This window comes from Nilaparvata lugens, chromosome 2 (genome assembly GCF_014356525.2).
Source record: "Nilaparvata lugens isolate BPH chromosome 2, ASM1435652v1, whole genome shotgun sequence".
Lineage (NCBI taxonomy): Eukaryota > Metazoa > Arthropoda > Insecta > Hemiptera > Delphacidae > Nilaparvata > Nilaparvata lugens.
In genome coordinates, this window is record NC_052505.1 from 60798604 (window position 1) to 60819974 (window position 21371).

General features: G+C 34.6%; 1 protein-coding gene across 1 annotated transcript in view; it reads left to right on the forward strand.

The window, feature by feature from the left end:
* The window catches only part of LOC111050865 (synaptic vesicle membrane protein VAT-1 homolog-like), a 60037-nt gene that overhangs the window by 20587 nt on the left and 18079 nt on the right, over positions 1 to 21371 (forward strand). The gene's annotated exons all lie outside the window — the stretch shown is intronic.

Sequence of the window (21371 nt, forward strand, 5' to 3'; positions counted from 1 at the left end):
ATTTCCTCGGGCCATTCAGTTTCCCCAGCTATTTTTGCCTCAACAGGTAGAATTCTAAGAGATTTTTTGAGGCTCAAAGTTGGAGAATTGTTTGTGAATTGGGACCATTAAAGGTAGGAATTTCTTGTAGCTGCAGGGAGCAGCTTAGCGGTGCGGTATTGTGCTCTTCACATAAGTTATCGAGCCAAATACAATGAGCTTCGCTTCACTATTCGCCAGCAAAGGCTGGTTCAGCCGTGGGTCCATTAATCCCCCATGTCAGCACTAGTAACCTTTTTCCCCTGTCGTCCCTAGTTCTGATAAAAACTTCTCAATCTCACTACTGTAGCCTACACACAAACAGCAGCTCCCTATTTCACATCAGGCCTCATACTCAGTAATGTGAACACTATAAGAATTCGCGTTGAGCCAAAACCTACAAAAATTCTGCAATTTTAAATTTTTGAACAAGAAATAAGTCCCATTTACAGGCAATCAATACAAATTCATATTTATAGAATATTTTCATGTTTTATGTTTGTGAAACAATTTTTCTTCTAGTCCCATTATTCGTATTATCTTCAACCAGTGACTACACTTGAATCCACAACCAGATTCATGGAGGAAACTTCTCCACAAAATTATTATTCAACTTGCATAAAACATGGTAATGCTTATATAAAGCTTGCATGAATTGGTAAAATATTTGTAAAATGTTACTAAAAAATATGTAAAAATGGAAAAATCATATCAATTATTCAGATGAAGAAGGTTGAACTGCTTAATGAATTTAGATAGATAACGTAGTCCTTTTTAATACAGAGTTTTAAAATAATACAGTCATTTGATAATTACTTCTTGGATCATGATAATGAGCGTTGTACTCACAGTTTTGCTTCTAGTTTTCCGTTCAATGTCAATATCCACGAAACCTGATGTGTATGTACCGTTTTTGGTACCATGATAGTTACTAGTAGTTCTGTGAACAGTAGACCTCGCCCAGTCATAAACCACAGCCTCCTCTTATATTGTACATCAGATTAAATCCTGTATGTATGTCGTGTCGGCGAGATATCGGTGTGAAAACGGCTACTGGCTGTTGGGGTTGGTTTGACAAAAAATGCTAACATCAAAAGCTAATCTCCTTCAAGACATACTGGCAATAGGTCAGCCCTACAATAACACTATATTACCCACAGTATGGCCATTGACTGTCACGCTTCTGATTGGTTAGCTCGGTCACATGGTACAAATCCGCCATCAAGAATCCAAACAAACTTTCAAGTTCTATCTTATAGCATTAGAAGTTTGGAACGTATCACTTATTTTCCCAATTGGGAACATATTTTGAACTTACAATGAGTTTGGTATATCATTTTCGAAGGGAAATCAATTATACTTTAATATAGACAGTAAAGATAATTTTAAAAACACTAATAAAGCTTATAACATCAATTTTCTTATCCTCGGACTCCTCGCAGATCACTTCTAGAGCTTTCGCGGACAACTTATTGGGAACCAGTGATCTAGATAAATATGCATAAAGATAAATTCCAATTTTATTGTATTTCGTCATCCAATTTATTGGACCGGACTTCAAATAATCCAATTTCAAAATATCTATGTGGCTCAATTGAATATAACATTTTATGAAATATTCAACCGTGATTAAGTGCTGATTAAAGACGTCTTGACTCCTCTGATTGATTATCTTCAGTACTGAGTACCGTACCCATAATAATAGCTATTGATATATGAATTCCGAGTTGCATTACCACGAGCAGTGGTTAAGATTTGAAATATCACTAAATATAAATAATAATATAAATATAATGGGTTATGTGTTTTCTTTTCTAATTGCTTACATGTTTTTTAAACTCATCAAGTAGTAGTATCGCTATAACAATTGGCTCTTCACAGTTTTTATCCAATGTTGTGCTTTACAATATTTTCGTCAGACTTATTGGCTGTCAACTAATAAAAATAACTAATTGACTGTTATGGAATATATTGTGATGAGAATTCCATCATATTTCTACAAATAGATAATATGAGAACTACGTCATTTTTTGTCAATGGAACAATAGTTATTTGTGCAACTAGTGCGCAAAGTGCCACTTTGCTGCACCGAAAGAAACGTTTACTCTCCACCGAAGGAATTATGGTTTTTTGAGTGCAGCAAAGAAACTTTGCGCACGTATTGCACATTAAATTTTTCCTACAGTTACCATAGAATGTGAAAAGTCAGTAATAGATGGTGAACATGTCCTATACCAAATAAAATGTTTGTTTGTGCAAATCTTTAGTATTTTTAATGCTGATAATAAATATTGCAACCATTCGACAACAGAAATATTTCAAATTCAGTCTAAATGACAATAGAATGAATATTATAAAGTTATATGAGATTCAATTATAATAATACTTCATCTACAAGAAGTCATCAGCAAGTGTAGAAATGGCCATATCACTTTTTGGATATGTATTTTGAGCCATTAATGAGCTTCACAAACGTTATACTTCACCCGTGACTAACAGTTTAATATTCTCCTATCCGAAAACACAAAAGTTATGCAGCAAAACTTTGCTTATACTTATATGGTGCCCATTAATTTGTTTTATTGATTAATTTGTTTATGGCTCTATGCGATCAAAGCTGTAAGCTTATGTTTTAATTTTTCTAATTATGTAAATAAATAAATAAGTTAATAGGACCAGGACTTATCAAGGATTAGGCTAGTGATCAGCCCTCAGGACAGACTCAAGTCTAACCTGACCATTCTATGAAATTTTCATGTGTAGACTACTATTTATTCCAGTTCCAAATATCCTCAAGTTTGAGTCTGAATGATATATTATACACAATTAGTGTAAAAATATAGTTTCAGCTTGTTTTTTTTCTTGTAAATACATTAGTAAATGTGGCCTTTCAGCTTCTCTGGATAAGCGCCCAGTAGCCGCATGAAACGTATAATTAAGGTTATACTGCATTATTTAAAACGTGATTGAATTATATTATATGGACATTACATTCACTTGTAATGCTGAACTTCAATCATTCAAGTCACTGTTGAGTAAACAGGATATTGTAAATCCAGTGTTTTTGATTACGGTATTCAATAACATCTATTCTGTATTTTGTTTCTAATTCATCAACGGCATTCATTGAAGTTGTTCTACGAAAATGTGAGTAAAGATGTTTCGGGGAGTTAAAGAACTGGATAACTTTTTTTGAAGTGTAAATATTTATGTTTCAAACCTAATGGATACATTATTGTTTTGAATATATTACAATCACAACCTTAGTATCAGTAACAAGAGTAACCTAACCACAAAAGTAAATAAATATTTAAAAATACTTGATTCCTTGATCATAAAAATGGTCGATAAATGTTTCCAATGTCTTCCAGTTAAAAATATAGGCATCTCACACGTAAAAAATCGTTCATGATAACTTGAATAGAAATAAAATACTGATATTGAATACTATCAAAACTTCTTGTTTATTTACTGTTTGTTATTCAATATCTCACTTTAATAATCAGCTGTTTTACAAAAATTTCCAGCCAGCAACATATTTAGGTTTACCATCATTTCTTTTACTTTGCCGCACCCTACCGTCATAAAGCGTGTTAACTATTTGGTGTTTTTATGTTGCAAATTTGGAGTGCGACAAAGTGTTTGCCGCACTCAAATCTACATTCCCGCACTGGGTGTGGGAATAAGGTATTTTGCGTACTATAGTTGATGCGGGAATGAACACTTTTTCGGGTAACTGTAGGAAAAATTTATTACAATATCATGACATATTTCAAACTTTTTTGATTTTTTTTTTTGGAGATTAAGCTTTCAGGTTACGTTACCTACCTTGCATTTTTACTCGCTATAATCTACTATTTACTATTTCAAGTTCCAAAACTGCAAATTGAGAATATAGAAAAAACATGAAAGAAATTACATCGAAGTTGATAATCATAAAAATATGCTTTAATAAGTAAAGGCAAGCAATCTCCTATAAGCTCCATTAAAAAATTCAAATATTTGGAATCTTCATGGCGGCGACGGGGAAAAAATCCAATGGCCATACTGTGGGTTATAATAATAGTTGAGTTATAGTAATAGTAAAACTGTAGTCAGTCCAAGTTGAAGCAGAGAAAGGTTGATGCAATGAATAGTTCACACGACAGCTGACTTTTTACTAAGTTACATTGAGATATTAATTTCATACAATAATCATTGATAATCCAATCGACAGCTGATTTATGATGAATAATAATTCTAGTCTGATTTTTACGGTAATATTGGCGTTCGACTCCTCTTCCTTTTGTATTATCCATAAAATGCAAAATTTCAAAAAGGAACATACCTGTCAAATTTCATGAAAATCTATTGCTGCCTTTCTCTGTAAATTCGGAACATATAAACATAAAGAGAAATGCAAAACCGTCGACTTGAATCATAGACCTCACTTCGCTCGGTCAATTAATATTATTCGAGCGATTTTCATCCAATAAAATAATTTAATGAAGTACGATATCTAAGTTATTTGCTTGATGTACCGTAGAATCTTTGATTTCTGTCATGTCGAGAATGCAGTCTCAAAACCTAGCGATATGATGGATGAGTTTTCACATCACTAGCAATATTTTACACAACCAGTACTCTAAATCATAGCAGTAATGATGCTTTCTTTTATAACAGATTTGTTCTATTATGTAAGACGATGGAACAACCTATTTTCAACTGTTGTAAAAAAGAAGGTAGTGAATTTTGTGATTGTTGATTTGTTGTGGTGGAGTGGAACCGTTTCGGTTTGCAATTCGCCACAGGGAAAGCCACTGCTTACAGCAGAATTGCATTTCCTCCTTTACGATCCACTACCGTACAACATAACGCTGCTGGTACAGAACATGAGACAGAATAATTATTTAAAAAAGGGTGGAACCAATCTATTTGAACCAATTATGTCACAATGATTAATGAGGTTGGACAGTTCTCTACAGTGATACCATCTTATACTGTAGATTGGTTACTTATAACCAATAGATATGGATATTGAACAACGACTATTCTTTGGTGCTCATGATGATGACATTATTGTCTTTTCAAATAGTTATTATTGATGATGCTTCTCAATAATATTCATGATGATGATAATAGAAGAAAAATAAGATTGAAAAGAAACTTCAGTTTCACTCTACCAATCCAGTTGGTATTACCACTGTTATTCAAGCTGCTCGCATTTGTGATTTTCAGGATAGTTAGGCCTTAACTATGATATTGTCCACCACAATACATCTTCAATCAAATCTACAAACACAATATTATACTACGCTTCAACTGCTGCCATCTCGTAGTCGAATTCAGAAGTTCATTTCACAATGTTGACCTATCAGGGAAAAGGAGTCGGAGCTTAGATGCGTGCCTGTGTGTATGGCGTAATCTATAATTTGCTCGTTATTAATCCGTCGTCAAATTGGTTCTACCTTGCATTTTTACAGTACAAAAATTATTGCTTCTACGTCGAAGCAACTGGTACTATCATTCAGGGGATGCCGTTCTGGGGATGATCTTGGTGGAATTCCTTGTTCGTTTTCAATTTTTGAAATGTTATTTCTCTTAAAACTATATAAATCTTATATTAATTTCTCTTTTATCGTGACGACTCAAAACTATTCAATTCATGGTGCGGCTTGTTAGAATTTTGGGTAAGATGAAAGTTGAAGCTTACAATTCCATAAGAATTAATAGAACACCACACCCCGAAAAAAGTCCACAAATCTCAATATGTAAATATTAATTATGGTGATCTCAAGTAAATGCAACTGAATATTCACCATTGATAATGAATTCATTATGTAGTCAACAACACAGAATAGGCCTAAACTCTTTTTACAATCAAAATAATGATTGCAAGTTGGTCTTATTGAGGGCAAAACTATGATCCCTGAAACTAAATAAGCTAATATTATTATAAGTTTTTAAAATTAAAAACCCATCAACCACAAAAAATTGTTATTGAACTTTGCACTTATCCAAAATTTACACTGTTTCTTTACTAATAAGATTTCGAAAAAGTGTTCAGCGGAGAGCAAAATCAGTTTTATTGAATTAGATGCGTGAAATATTGGCTTGGAGTCCCGCAGCGGAGGATGAGACAAGAGGGACTTTCTCGGTCGGTTATTTACTGCCTTTTCTGAGATGAGGGACAAAGTGTCTGAGGCAGGACAAGACTTAGTTAAAGTCTGGGGAGCGGACTTAATCGAATGAGTTGCTACTTTAGGAGAGCCGTCTGACGCTCTGTCCAGTCCTCCTCCTCATCATCGTCTTCCTCCTCCTCCTCACACCACCCCACACTTGTGGATCTGTCCGCCTAATCACGTCTAAAAGAGCCGCACCCTCCTCGTGTAGACTGCTCAAATTTTATTCTTTTCCATCAACAAAATGAAATTCGAGTGTCGACACTCTCTAGCACGCAACCTTTTACTCAGCACATTGAAAAACCTCGCGAGTGGAATACCAATAGAGCTGAGGGAGGGTGCGAAATTCGTATCGCAATGATCTTCATCGCAAAGATTATTAATATTTTTGCCTCAACCACGTGCCTGCTTCATAAACCTTTAATCCTCTGGTACGGGATACAGCACCCTTAGCACAAGACATGGATGGTGCGATAAGCTACTTTGTCTAATGTATGGATCTCTTTCCATATATTTTAAAGTTTAATTGTATAAAGTCCTTTGATGTGTTGAAGACTGTTAGAAGGATCTCTTAGTAAGACGTTAGTAATACGTTTCATATGACTAGTGTGTGGGAGCAGTTTTTCTGTGTTACATCCCCTATCTTCGTATGAATACAAACGGTAACTATTCAACATCTCTCTGTTTACTAGTAGGTCCTAATGGAGAAATATTTCCTATTTCGACAACTTTGATATCTACTTGTTCCTCCATCTAGTTCCTACATCAAAGTTTTATTACTTCATGTTAAATTCCCTTGTGGTTTATTATCGCCAACCTCATTACACAATAATTGCTGTCTTCCATTATCCAAATGAAAAATAAAAACTCTTTGGTTTTGATTTGAGAAAAAAATCACCAGTGATCTATGAACCACCATTGTAGCGATGAAATGAATATTCTATTCTCGGATTGAGACCAAGAGTGATCATGGTGACGCTTCGATAACCATATTAGAAGGAAGCGGAGAAGGAAGATGTTTTCTTCCTTGTCTCTGTCAGAAGCGGGAGATTGAGCGGAAGAAAGTCGTTGAGTTGATCAATTCAATCTAAGGATTCATCTGATTGATATGTAACATGCACCGATTCCTTGTGTGCACTGCATCCATCTTCACTAACAGACAACTTCTGAAAAGAAATTCAATCGAAAATGTTAATAATCGATGAATAAAAGGCCGTGGCGGACCGCCAACTATGAGGAGCTCTTCCTGTTACATAAGAAGGAATTTATTACGCAACATTCATTCTTCGTTATCTAAAGATGATTTCATCTTTCTTCTCGACTCATATATCTTCATTCCTTATCATTTTTTATTCTACTTATGTTGGCAACGTCCAACGAATGTATTTCCAAGGTCAAAGAATACATTTAAAATATTTATTGTGCTTTACCTTGAACTGATACGAAGTTCTAAGCATATCTTATATTGGACAAGTTTCATTTCAATTTTACGAGGTTTCTATTCCTTTTGAAAATAGTCAAAACTAGTATTGGGGAGAATTTATTCAAAATATTAACTCACTCGCGGGTATTCCTTCAATTTGTCATGATTCAAATTAGATTTATATTTAATAGTTACTTCTCTACTCCCCCCCCTCATCTATCTTTGTGGAGTAAACTCCAATTTTTATGTCTAGAGAAAAATGCAATGTTCATGGAAAAAGGAATATGCCTACTTCATGATTTAAAAAATCTACGAATAAAAATGAATTTTTAAGAATAACGTTAATTATCAAAAAATGAATAAAATGAAAGTATAATATGAATGCTACGTCTGAATCGCTACTCTTCTGTTGGTCATCTTGTAATTGGTTGAATTCTCTATTACTCATCTATTGGCTGTTGACAGCGCAGTCGGTACGCTGTCATTGGTTTGCTTGTGTTTGACTGCCAAGCTACAAAACTAGGATATAAATCTCGATATGTCAGCCCCCTGATCCTCATGGCCTGTAAGATTGGTTTCATTTTTGCTGGTTTGATTTTCCTGTTTCTTGATGATTGCATTTTATCTCGTACTGTGGAACGAACACTAGTTCTTTGCCGCCCCCAGGCACTGCCCTATTATAGTATGCCTAGTGAAAATCCAGTCCTGGAATGGGAATCTCTTATATTATTTGTAAAATATCTCAAATACTCATCTCATTTGAGTTACATTACCTCAATATGTATATAACTAATCTTCTTTTAACGAGCCTTCTATTAAATCTCTGTCACTTTACCCCATCCTTATTAGTAAGTGATCCAGGTTCAGTCAATCATTCTCTCTGGATTGGAGTATAGTGAGATTCACTTGACTCTGTCAGCATTCCATATACATAACACCAATGCTTCCCATTCAAACAAGCTGCCACTCAAATGTGATGTCGACATCATCGCATACACAAGCCGGAAACAAACTCGGGTTTGTTTACGTCTCCCTGAAGAAAATCGGTAACTAACGGTCGGAACGAAGCTATTATCTGGAATGGCGCTGTAAATAGCTGCTAGCTGCTGGTTAGGCGTTATTAATAACACCCTCTGGAGTGAAGAAAGTCAGCCAGAGAAGCATCTGCTCATGCTTTCTCAACATTTTCTACTCCTGATACAGTTTTCGTCAGAGATTACGTTCTTGATCGAACACAGCTACTCCAAAATGTTCTGTTCTACATGACAAGTCCAAAGAAAATCTATTTTCGAGGCATCCTGTCAGTCTGCCTGATGCATTCCGTGCGTCGATGAAGTCAAGTCAATCACTCACATAACCACTCCCATGGTCTGCCATTTTTTGGCGAAAATTGTAATCAGCAATATTCACAAATTTTTGGAGATACTCAGACTAAGTCGCTCTTCTCTGAAGCAATTATGAAATAGTGTTAAACATAGCTAAAAAATACCCTTATTCTTATGTAGTATGTAGAAGTGTAGCCGTGGAAGAGTAATTGGGTTATAATGTGTGCAAATTTGTAATTCGTTGAATTGAACATGAGAAACATATTCAATATTACATTCTAACAATATTATATTCAATATAAGAAACATTATTCAATAGAAGTTTTTTCTATTTTCTATTGTTAGCCTTTTTGTTTGATAAACTTCCAAAAAAGATTGATTTCATAGTGAGTAGGCCTACTTATCGCTAATCTATCAAATACTGTAATAAGAATACCAGGATAGTTTATGCTTTCTCTATGCTGCGTTTTGATCGATCATTTTTATGATGATTTATTTCAAGGTATCCTATGAGGAGACATTTACAATCTCTACGATTTGATTTGGTTCACATTTCAACGCACAGTACAGTACATAGCAAACAAATCATTGAACTCAGCCATTGTGTATTGTGTCAAGTGCGTTAAACTTAGCTTGACTCAATCTTACAAACTACAACTGCTCTTCTTAATCTCACATTGATCTGTTTTATCATTCAATTGAGAATGTTATAGTTAATAGGTTCTCTCTAAAAATAACAAAGACAATAGTATTTTAGCAATTAGTATACAGTAAATTCAACAATTATCTGGCGTGCTTCAATGCATGAACAAATACTTCAAATAGAGGCCTATATCAGGTTTTGGCATTGCATAGGTGTTCCTCAACACAATATATATAGTTAGTTATAATTTATTAAAATTCAATATAGGAGTATTCAGAGTGTAATGTGTCTTCGTATTTGTATTTTCATTACTGGACTTTTTAGTTCCCTAAGCACAATAGCTGGCTGGCTTGGAATAGAGTTGAGTAACTGACTCAATGTTATCAAGCATTGAATTGCATTCAAATTGAAAAGTATAATATACATTGAATTCAACTCCGTGATGATGGTAATAGTAAGAGTGATCAGTAAAGTCTAAAGTGTAGTACTGTAAGTAATAATATGTTGAGAAGACTGCGTTACACACTAAAATTCGAAATTACCATTATCTATTGATTATCACTTCAAAACTTCCGCACTGAAAATTGAAAATGAGAATCTTCTCATGAAAGCTCAGCTCTCGATTCAATTTATTATTAGATGAAACTATTCTATGGTAACGTTGCTCAGGGAATAGTAATGTCAACGTAGTATCTTTCTCTACGTATTTGGTACTTGATTCTGTAAATTTCTAAACAGTCATGTAATACTGTGCCAATACCGTTGTAAATGGCTTCGTAGAGAGAGTCAATATTAATTAATAAAGCCGGAGATAGAAGATAGCTTTTTGTGAAAGTTTCGATTACCGTACATTAATTAATAGTGAATGCGTAGAAGCTGAAATGCAAAAAAGACCTAGAATTGTTGGAATCGCTTTGAAGTCCTTGAAAAAGGATTGAATTCATCTATGAAGCTCTGATGATTTTGTTTCATTGGCTTTTGTTGAATTCATGCCAACATGTACATTCAAACCTTGTGTCATTGAGCTTTGTAAACCAGAGGCCCGGCCGGGTTCAAATCCCGACCCGGGCAAGATATTTTTCTCGGGCCACTTCTGTGTTTCGATTGGACACGTTAAGTCGTCGGTCCCGGCCGCCTGAAAACAGTTGTTAAGTCATGCCAGAAGCCCTGATATTGATCAGGTGCGGCCTAAAAACTCTGACACCAGACCGGAGCACTGAGCTATCACTCGGCATTATTATTATTATTATTATTATTATTATCAACATGTATCCTTTTTTATACAAAAAGATTTTCTCTGCATTTATGCTTAAAAGTCCCCTATTCTTGTGATAATATAACTTGGAACCTAGATTAAATAGGATAAAATCCTTGACATAATATCATATCAGGGCGTGACTGTATATCAAATATATAGATTCTAGTGTGTATATAGAAAGAGAGAACGTTAATAATATATATATAGTATATGATTATGGGAAGCTGCACAGGGTTTAGAGTTTTTCTCTAGCCTTTATACGTAGGAATGAAAAGGTTGAAAACTGTTTTACCTTTACATCTCTTCTCATGTACAAATACATGTCACTTTATTCAAATTTTCACCAATTACCTCTACCTAATACTGTAAATAGAAATTTGTTCCTACCACTTGATTTTAAATCTTAAAATGTTATTCTTACCGTGTAGTTAAATTACACAGTCGGAGTACGGTAAGACTTCCCGTACATGAAAAATATCAACTTTTTGTAGATTTTGGTTTTTGTAGATTTTATCATCCCCCTATCAAAATGACTCATATTAAAATCACAATGATCATTGTATTTAATGAACTTGAAAATTACTTTATAGTGTATGTTTACATATAAAGCAATTCATTACATCAATGCTTAGATGCAAAACAATGCAGACAAAGTAGAACAGTTTTGTGTAACAGATTGTAATATTATCATGACTTTAATATCAGTATAACTCATAACATTTGCATGGAGTATGACTAGTTGCACAGTTCCAGCCTTTGTTCACATCGAGACAGGTAATTCATCACGCTCTAGTGCCTTTCACCCTCAATCCCTCAATAACACTAACTGCCTTTGTTTAGGTGTTTGGCCCCGACAATGAACTTATTTCCTCCCCAATTTGCTTCCTTTTGTGCTCGCCAGTTATCACCATTTCGTGAGAAATATGCATAAAAGAACGTTTTCTTGTAATAAATTGTCTTTTCAACTTTCAATTTTTGGAATTATCGAAAATTTATTTCATAAGTAATACACTTGTACTTGAAAGACAGGTTAGTTTAGGAAAGACGTTGTGAGGCAGGAACATTTAGAAGGATGATATCTTGCTTTCTTTGTAATGAAACCTTAAGTACTCCTAGGGTTATATGCATGGTTATAGTTTCTATATAGGATAAAACTACATGAGAATAATAGCCTAATGTGTAATATAATTCAAACCAGCCGTCCACTTAGTTTTCTGTTAGTTGAAGCTATGAGGCGCTAGATGCTAGTCTCGCCGTTTAAACACGTAAACTTTTGTAGCTCTTCAAATAATACTAATATGTTCAAAATAATAGCTGTATCAAATAATAAAATAGCTGTTCAAATAATTCACAAAGTCCTAACAGGTATCGCTAACAACGGTTGAAAATTGTGTAATAGCATAGCTATGAAAACATAATAAACTTTCTTCATGCATACCTAGTCTATGGTGATGCCTACTGTGCTAGTGAAAACGGCCCTAACCCCTAAGTAGACCTACATTACTCTTACTTTTATAGGAACCTTGTAAGATAAAACGATTTAGATTAAGAGAAAAATATTTTGCAAGTCTAGAATTGATTGTTTCTTTGTTTTCTTTTTTTTTTGCAAGTGTGTTGGTGTTCTAACTTGCACCATTGACTTTCCAATTTGGAGGTCTCGAACCCAGTTTCATTTGGAGAGTCCAATTTGGAGATCTCGAAGCCAGTTTTATTTGGTGAGTGGATGTGTGAAGTAGTCCACAGGGTCACGTGGGAGTCATCTCAGCACATTTTACGAGCTTCGGAAAGAGTGATGCCCGGCATTAGACGGACGGACAAAGCTTTATTAGTTGCCAAGCTAGCCTGGTTCATCGTGAATCAATATAAAAGTCTCCAGATAACAGTGCTTGGACACTTGGCTCGGTTCGAAAAAGACTGGTTGAAATGGCATCGGACGATTCAGCGATGTGAATAGAGGAAAGATGAAATAATACTACTTGACATTCAATAAAAGTGGAAAATACTTGTCTTGGAAAACATGTCAACTGATTTTTCTATCGAATCTTTCATCCTCCTGTAATCTGAATATTCATATATTCTATTTGAGAAACACAAACATTAAAATATACTACTCAATAATGAAATGGCAAATGGCACTAAAACAAGACAATATTTTGTAGGAGTATTATTCTTGCTATGTTCAAAACCAGTCAGTGTACAGAGGTCGAGATAGAAATTCAAAAACTATGATTAGATTACTGCTTATCAGTAGGCTTGAAAACAATATCGTCTTTTGAGAGAATGGAGAAGTAAGTATTCGGTCAACTCCTAGCGTAATAATATTATTTGATATTGAAAATTCCTTCTAGACTCTAGAGCTTATTTGTTTCGCGGTGAATCTCTCTAGGCAGAAGGCATTGCATCTTTAGAAATTTCCTGAACAAAAGAAGTACTTACGAAACTAACTGGCCTATACTCTAAACATGAGAGTAGAGAGACCTGTACTCAACAAATAATAGAAACACTAAGACAAATAAAAATGTTCAGTTAATAAAGAATTAAAATAGTGATATGTGTATGTGTCAATGGTCCTTAAACCTGCACAAACTTACTCCAATACTTTTTCTGTACTATGAAAGAAGTACAAAACTACTTTAGGACTACATATATGGTCGCTGTGTAAAACGCATGACAAAAATGCATTACAGTTGTTTATGCAGTGGAAATGCGGATGCTAAAGCTAACAGGTTGAAGGTGCGGATAGGCAGACTGAATAAACGACCAAATAAACTCACTTCCAAACAGTTACTACTTTGTCTCGACATTTCCGTTGGTGGAAGTGCGACAGAGTAACTAACTATTTGGTCTCGACATTTCTGTAGGTGGGAGTGGGACAAACGAAAGTTGAATCACCGTTTTTCGCCAGGTATGATGACAAAGGGGGAGACAAAAACTGGTGAAAGAGAAAAGAGATAATTGAGCTCAGACAGACAGGACGACGCCACAGAGCCACAAACCTGCGTGTCGTGACGTGTCGTGAGCGACCAACTAACTGCCGGTAATTGCTCCTCGCTCACTCGCTCGCTCGCGTCCCGCCTAATTTTGTCTACCTTTCCACCTACACAAAGTGAGATGCACTTCAGATTTTCAGCATTGGTTGAACGGGAAGCATTTATGTTAGTTATGAGAAATGATGACAGTTTGAAATTAATCTCGCTATAGCACTGGCTCCAGTCGGAAGCCTCTGCTAGCCTCCACCCTCCACCCTCTACCACTCCTCAAGCCTCAATCATTCAACTATGTGTATATATTCTGACCACGCATATAGTTCTATACTCAATACAGTATATACATTTTTAGTTTCCTATGTCGTAGTTTAGTTCTATATTTATATAAAAATATTGACTGGAGGACACTGTATAGGCTATAGAAATTGTTCTATGTCCTCAACAAGTATGAATCATCGCAGATCCTCCCAGCCCTCTCTTCCCCCCCCCAAATGGCTAATCTATGCATTTTTCACGAACTAGCAGAGTAGGAATAGTCATATTATGATGAAGTCATAAAGTCTTCGATCAATAGCCTCCATAGCACGGTGATGGGTAATTGCCGTTGTTTCATTAGAACCCTAAACTGGAAAAATGAATGATATGTGTTCTGGGGCTCCGTTGATCATATTAACTAAATGTTTCCAGGAAATAGTTGGTGAATCAGAGATTCAGAGTTTTCCTCTTCAAAATGTTCTCCTGAATTCTGTTGGAGCAAGCGTACATGTTAATACTGGGTATAGATTGTTTGAAAAATCATTTACGAAAAGGTATTTGCAGCTTCCTTTAACCAGTTGAGATTAAAATCATTTGTCTCCACAGAATGTTATCACAGAAACCGGTTGTTCCATTGAAAACTAAATACGGAGAAAAATTGCAAAAATCTTCAATTTGTTTGAAAAAACGTAATATCTATCAGATTATCTTCTTCAAACAGATGATACCGAAGGTCGAATTCTGTTCCTTAGTTTGGATCTAGATATGAAAAGATTTTCTGTCATTGAATCAAGAGAGTCCTCTCCAATGAACACATTGAAAAATAAGTTTTCTCTATCTGAGAATATACTCTTCTAAGAAGAACAACAAATCTTCTAAGAAAGAAAATAGGTTGCCATGAAAAACGGAAGTGACTCATTCTATGAGTCATAATGGCTTCCTATTACTCAATCACTCTGAGTAATGCAACTAACGTTTTTCTAGTGGCCATGAATGACTAAATCTCATCTCTTGCAGACAATCCTTAACACGTCATTCGAATGGCAAAGCTTCTAATACCAGAAAGGGTAGTTAGTTACCCGTATTTTTTCCCTTCAGTTGATGAATCTTGTCGGCCTGGCATCTATCTTCTCTTGAGCATCGTATTCAAATTGTTCACACTCTTAGAAGCAATTTCCTGTTATTTTTGACAGAGCTCACTTCTTATTTCTGACTCAGCCTAGAGTCAGCCTACTAATTAACACTGCCTAGTGTTTTCAGTGCTGTACTTCTTTCATGAATCACAATAAGAATTCGACGAATTTCTTACTTAGTAACAAACAACTAGTACGTTATTAAATTATGCCATCCATCTAATATAAGTTATAGAGAGAATTTCAAAGTTCAATAGATTGAATGAAATTATATATTAAAATAAATATAGGATAAACTAAGTAGGGGATCAAGTAAGCACAGATCAGGTCATTTATGATACTCAAACTTCAAACATTAAAATAGTACATTTCTCATGTATTATAAAATGTTTAATGTGTCCTCACAGTAAACTAGTTAGGTTCGGGTATGCCGTATGCGGTTTCCTAGTTTGAAAAACTCTCTACCAATGCATTATACTGTAATCAAGCATGGGACAGTGTGAAGCCTTATTTCGATGTAGAACAAAGATTGCATTTCTGAGACGCCACAAAGACCTTTGAACCGATTTTTTATGACTGAGTACATTTAAACTGCGAAAATCGTATTTGCATTAGCCTACTGATTAAAGCAATTTCAGCTATAATGTTGAAGGATGAAAAAGTTTTCCAACTATAGTGTAGGCCTACTACTTGGTTCAACTGTCCCAATTACTAGAATATTTCTGTACTTGTGGGTCATATGCTATACATGCAAGAATCGCATGATTCAGTACTATAATAGCCCCAGAGGAACATTGTTCTTGCATTTATGGAAAAAGAAGCTATCCAGGTTACACTTTCTATAATGACGAGCTTTGAGCTTATCACGAATGTGGAATCAATGACTATCCACCCCTTCGAACTCTAGAATTAAAAAAAAACTTCTAAATGCATGGTTATGAAATGATACTGATAGCAACCAATCATGCTTACATGACCTAGATCCCTAGATAGACTATTGTGTGGTAATTTCAGTAATGGCGGTGCAATGTATGTGATAAAGGTTGATCAATTATTACATTTTCACTTCCAAAACGAAGAGTTTGTCCGAGTCTTTATGAAATACTCCAACAGATCAGAAAATCCTCCTTATTATGGTTACTACTTTCTTCTATTTTCATATTGTATTTTCAAGCAAGTGGAATAAAAAGATATTCAATTCTTTTCCTTGCAAAAGAATATGTTTTCTTACTGAAGAATATTATTGAAGACCCTTATCCCTCACAGTTAACTCATTTCCCTAACTTGAAGCAACTGATTCCTGTTTCTTATTCAATATTTGAGATCGACGACTACCTGCTCAATTCCAGTCTCTTTAAACTTGAACACGCCATGGTTAAAATCCTCCATCAAGCATTTAAATTATTTACATACAACTAATTAATTCATCTTCTAATCTGGATCAGTAATAATTTAATTTTGAAAAAGAACAATTGTGGAACAATGTAGTTGGAGTAGATTGTTCACTGTTAGTCACTTTGTAAGGTTGAAGCTGTATGACAGAGAATTAATTTAGGCAATACATTTTTTATCGTTTCTGAGTCCAAACATCAGATTGAATGTGACGATATATTTCAGTTATGTCTAGCTCAAAGCTCAGCAGCTCTGTAGGTAAAATATTCGAAGGTGAGATGTCCTAAGAATCTGACAGGTCTGCAATCCTGCGATACACAGTCTGCCTGTAGGGCATGTCCACACTTTTCGTATTTACAGGACCAATCAAAACGGCCAGGACCTGTAAAAGCGAATACAGTGGAACCTCGATATAGTACACCCCGTTATATTACATTTTCCTACAGTCCCTTGAAACGTCCATATAGATTCCAACCTCGGTATAGTACACTCCGATTTACCTTCAAATGTACTATATCGAGGCTCCACTGTTTCCTGACTCAGCCAAATACGTAAAATTATTCCTAGGACATCACACCGTAAATAATTCCTTCAGTTTTCATCACTTTTGCCAAAGGGTTGTAGTAAAAACTGTTGTTAGCTACGAGCTAGGGGAAAGAGAATGGGGAAAGAGAGGGGATGACTGGAAAAAAGTTAAAATAATTGATTGAAAAGGAAGTCTTGAATGCATACAAGAATGCAGTTCAAAACAAATCAAATCAATATTTGTTTTCCGGATTAAATTCTTATTTTAACTGAGAAACTAATATTTTTTATCCGAAGACTGACAGCAATTGTTTATCTATTACATTAAAATTCCAGTTTGAATATAAAAATAATAAAACTGCAATACCGCATCAATATAGAAACGCGTTTAAAACAGTTGTAAAACGGGCTTTAATAAATAATTGGTTATCGTAAAATAGTTGGGTTCTGTATGATTTCTCATCATCCTATGTTGACCCCAACTGGAATTCCATATTTATTACAGAAATAGTTAACAGTTCTACTCTAAATCAAAATACTGTAGATGATTCCAAAGAAATAATTAATTTTTATTACACATTCCTTTTCATGAACTTGAATAATTCATTCTTATTCCACTGTAGAACTTTTGATATGAAGGTCAACCAACATCTTTGACATTAGATAAATATGATGGAAGCTAGAATATTATCAGTTATTGACAGTTAGTTATTATTTGGGTTACATTGGTTCTTTATCTCACCAAAGTAATTGCTTATTTCCTTTCAATTTTAACTTTGCTTGGGACTCGATTTTCTTGTGGTGGAGAAATTGAATTGGTGTTTCTAGAAGCGGGCTTGAAAAACAGGACTATTTTTCATCACTCTGAAATTAGTATAATTTATTATTCCGAAAACTGTTCAGAAACAAGAATATCTCCTTTCTTGTAGTTCGTTCATTACAATAGAATACATAGAATAGGCTAGGAATGATAATTAATAGATCAGGGTTAATTTTTCTCGAGCCACTCCCGTGTTTCGGATGGACACGTTATCGTCGGTCCCGGTTGCCTAAAAAGCAGTTGTTAGGTCATGTCAGAGGCCCTGAAATTGACCAGTTGTGACCTGAAAACTCTGTTACCAGACCTGCGCCAGCAAGGTCACTCGATATTATTATTAGGGTTAATTTTGAGCCTATAGTTTACTAGTATATAACAAAATTTTTGAAACTTTTTGAACTATTTGTTGATGTTATTTGAGAAAATGGATCGAATCAGTGAACTTCAAAATAATTGAACTAATTGATAGAATGAATACAAGCAAATAAAAAGTAGAATGAAACATAAATTATTGCTACCACATAAGACTGCTTAGTGACTAACTTATAACCCTCAAAACTCATTCTCTGCAAATTCTCGATTGTAGGTGTATATTTTTTATGTCTCTTCAGACACTGCTAATATGGTTAATTAATTTCAAAATTTTTTTTTTCATACGATAACTATTCCTCTAAAATCTTATTGATTCAGAAAACAAGTCAATCTTAATACAGTGTATGAATAACTAAAATAATAATTTTTGACTATTCTATTAATAAAAATATAATATCATGAATAAAATAACTGGTGAATACGAAGAGCCCCATTACTTTGTATTGAACAGAGTTTGGTGGAAATTCCTGAACGTAGTGACCTGCGTGACCAAACAATGGCGACCTCCGTTATGTTCATGTATTGTGTCCTGTCAACAATCTTTCTTCAAATACCGTAATGCAAGCCCAAGTGGACGATGCCTCCCCACCCCCTATCATGCATGTCATTGGATGGATAGGCAGCCCCTTCACAATGGTTGGTGAAGGACCGTCAGCATTGATTCATCAACATAGGCTTCATTTACTGTGTAGAGATTCCAATTTCATGTTGATTTGTTCCATTTTATAAAAAACTATCAGGATGCTAATATGGTTAATTAATTTCAAAATTATATTATTATTAATTAATTTCACAATTATATTATTTGATTATGTACAATGTACAAATGTACAGAAACTGTGTTGCTGATGTGGTTGATAGATAGTGGTTGATTGAACTTATACATGTTACATGTTCAATAATACGACTTCAAATTGTCACTCATCTTGATTGATAAGTTAAAATAAAAATAATAGAAGATTATAAGTGGTATTGATAATATTTTGGATAAGTTATGACAATATTCAATCGGCTCAATTAATAACTGAATTGTAAACTGAGCAGGAAGCAAGAAATGCACGACATTGGTACAATCTTTTCAATCTCCAATAGATAGCCCAAATGCATATTATGTTATGATTATCAAATAATTTGAAATATTTATTTCAGGAGTACAGGAGTAAAAGATTCCCGCAATATAACAAATGCTAATCATTAATAATAACTGTACTAATAATCGTATTTTTGAGCCGTCCAATAATTCACTGGATGTAGTAATAATATTTTTATTTTATTTTTATTGCGGATGCCCACATGAGCTTTTAGCTTGTGCGTGGGCAATGGGAAGAGCGAGGGTGAATTATGAGATGATCAAACTTCCATACCTATTCGATGGGATTCGGCGGGATTCGAACCCGCAACCAGGTAGCACTAGCAGATTGAAGGTTGCAACGCCTCAGTCAACTCGGCTATCTGGCCGGCTATAATAGTCTTGATAAGCTTCTGAATGCATAATATTGTTCCTTCCTTTCTGTTAAAATCTGAATATCCAACTCTGATTTGCGCACAGTAATTCACCCATGCAGATGCAGACCATTTTCGTAAAAGTTAGTGTATTTATATTACAGTATATAATTTACTTTTTCACTTTCCTTGCCCTATTACCATAGGTAAGGAAAGTATTGCTTTCCAAAAAAATTTAAGGTACCCTAATTTCATGTTTTCTATACGTTTCAAGGTCCCCTGAGTCCAAAAACATGATTTTTGGTGTTGGTCTGTGTGTTTGTGTGTGTGGGTGTGTGTGTGTGTGTGTGTGTGTGTGTGTCTGTGAACACGATAACTCCATTCCTAATTAACCGATTGACTTGAAATTTTAAACTTAAGGTCCTTATACCATGAGGATCCGATAATAAGAAATTCAATAAAATTTAATTCAAAATGGCGGAAAAAATGGTAGATAATGGCTAAAAAACCATGTTTTTCACGGTTTTCTCGAAAACGGCTCTAACGATTTTCTTCAAATTTATACCCTAGATAGCTATTTATAAGCCCTATCAACTGACATGAGTCTCATTCCTGGGAAAATTGCAAGAGCTCCGTAATATTCCTGAGAAGAATGAGTTTTGTTAAATTTCTATCACGATTTTCTCAAAAATGACTTGACCTATTTTTTTCAAATTCATACCCTGTATAGTTATATATCAGCTCTATTAACTGGCATGAGTCTCCTCCCTGAGAAACTAACAGGGGGTCCACCCCATCCTTGAGAAATTTACTTTGTAACCTCTTTCTCGTGCGTGAGGTAGGTAGGTAGAGCAGTTTATTCAAAAGAACACATGTCGATATTTTATTTGTAGAACAGCTGTTTTGACAACTTTAAAAAATCCTCAAATTTCATAATTCCAGCAAAGGAAAATGTACTCTGAACACAATAACAATAGTATAATCGTAGTTTTAATTATTTAGCCGCCAATCGGCATAATGTTATTCCCCTAAATTATCCTCGTTTAAGAATGAGGCTTATAGATCAATGAGCAAGAAAAGATGTGTGAGTGTACCACACCAGATCTTTTGATACTGTGTTTGTGTAAATATTAAGATTTTCATTTTGTAGTCTGCATTTTTTTTTTAAATAAATAACTTTCTGTCTGTTTGTCAATGTTTTCCTATATCATAACATACAATCACATAAATACAGTTCAGAATTACCTGAAAAGGTTTGTTATATTGATATTGGGATAATATATTTTTCCATCACATATTCAATATTTATGTGAAAAGAGGGAACAAAGAGCAATGCAAAATACGATATTAATCAATCAAGTTGTCCTATCAAGTAAAATTTATTAGAATTTATTCAAATTACACTGATTCAATCAAGAAACTTTTATTGTAATTCAATGTCTATTTCTGTGTAACCGAGAATGCAATCACACTACTACGAGCACGTCTGCAAGTAAGGATATCCAGACTGGAATAATTGAGAAATTAATTCAAGCCTGTAGTCGGAAGTCGGTTGCAAGTCTCGAGATTGGGATTTCCGGCATGCAAATTTGCAAATTCCATTGCTGAGCGAATCGATC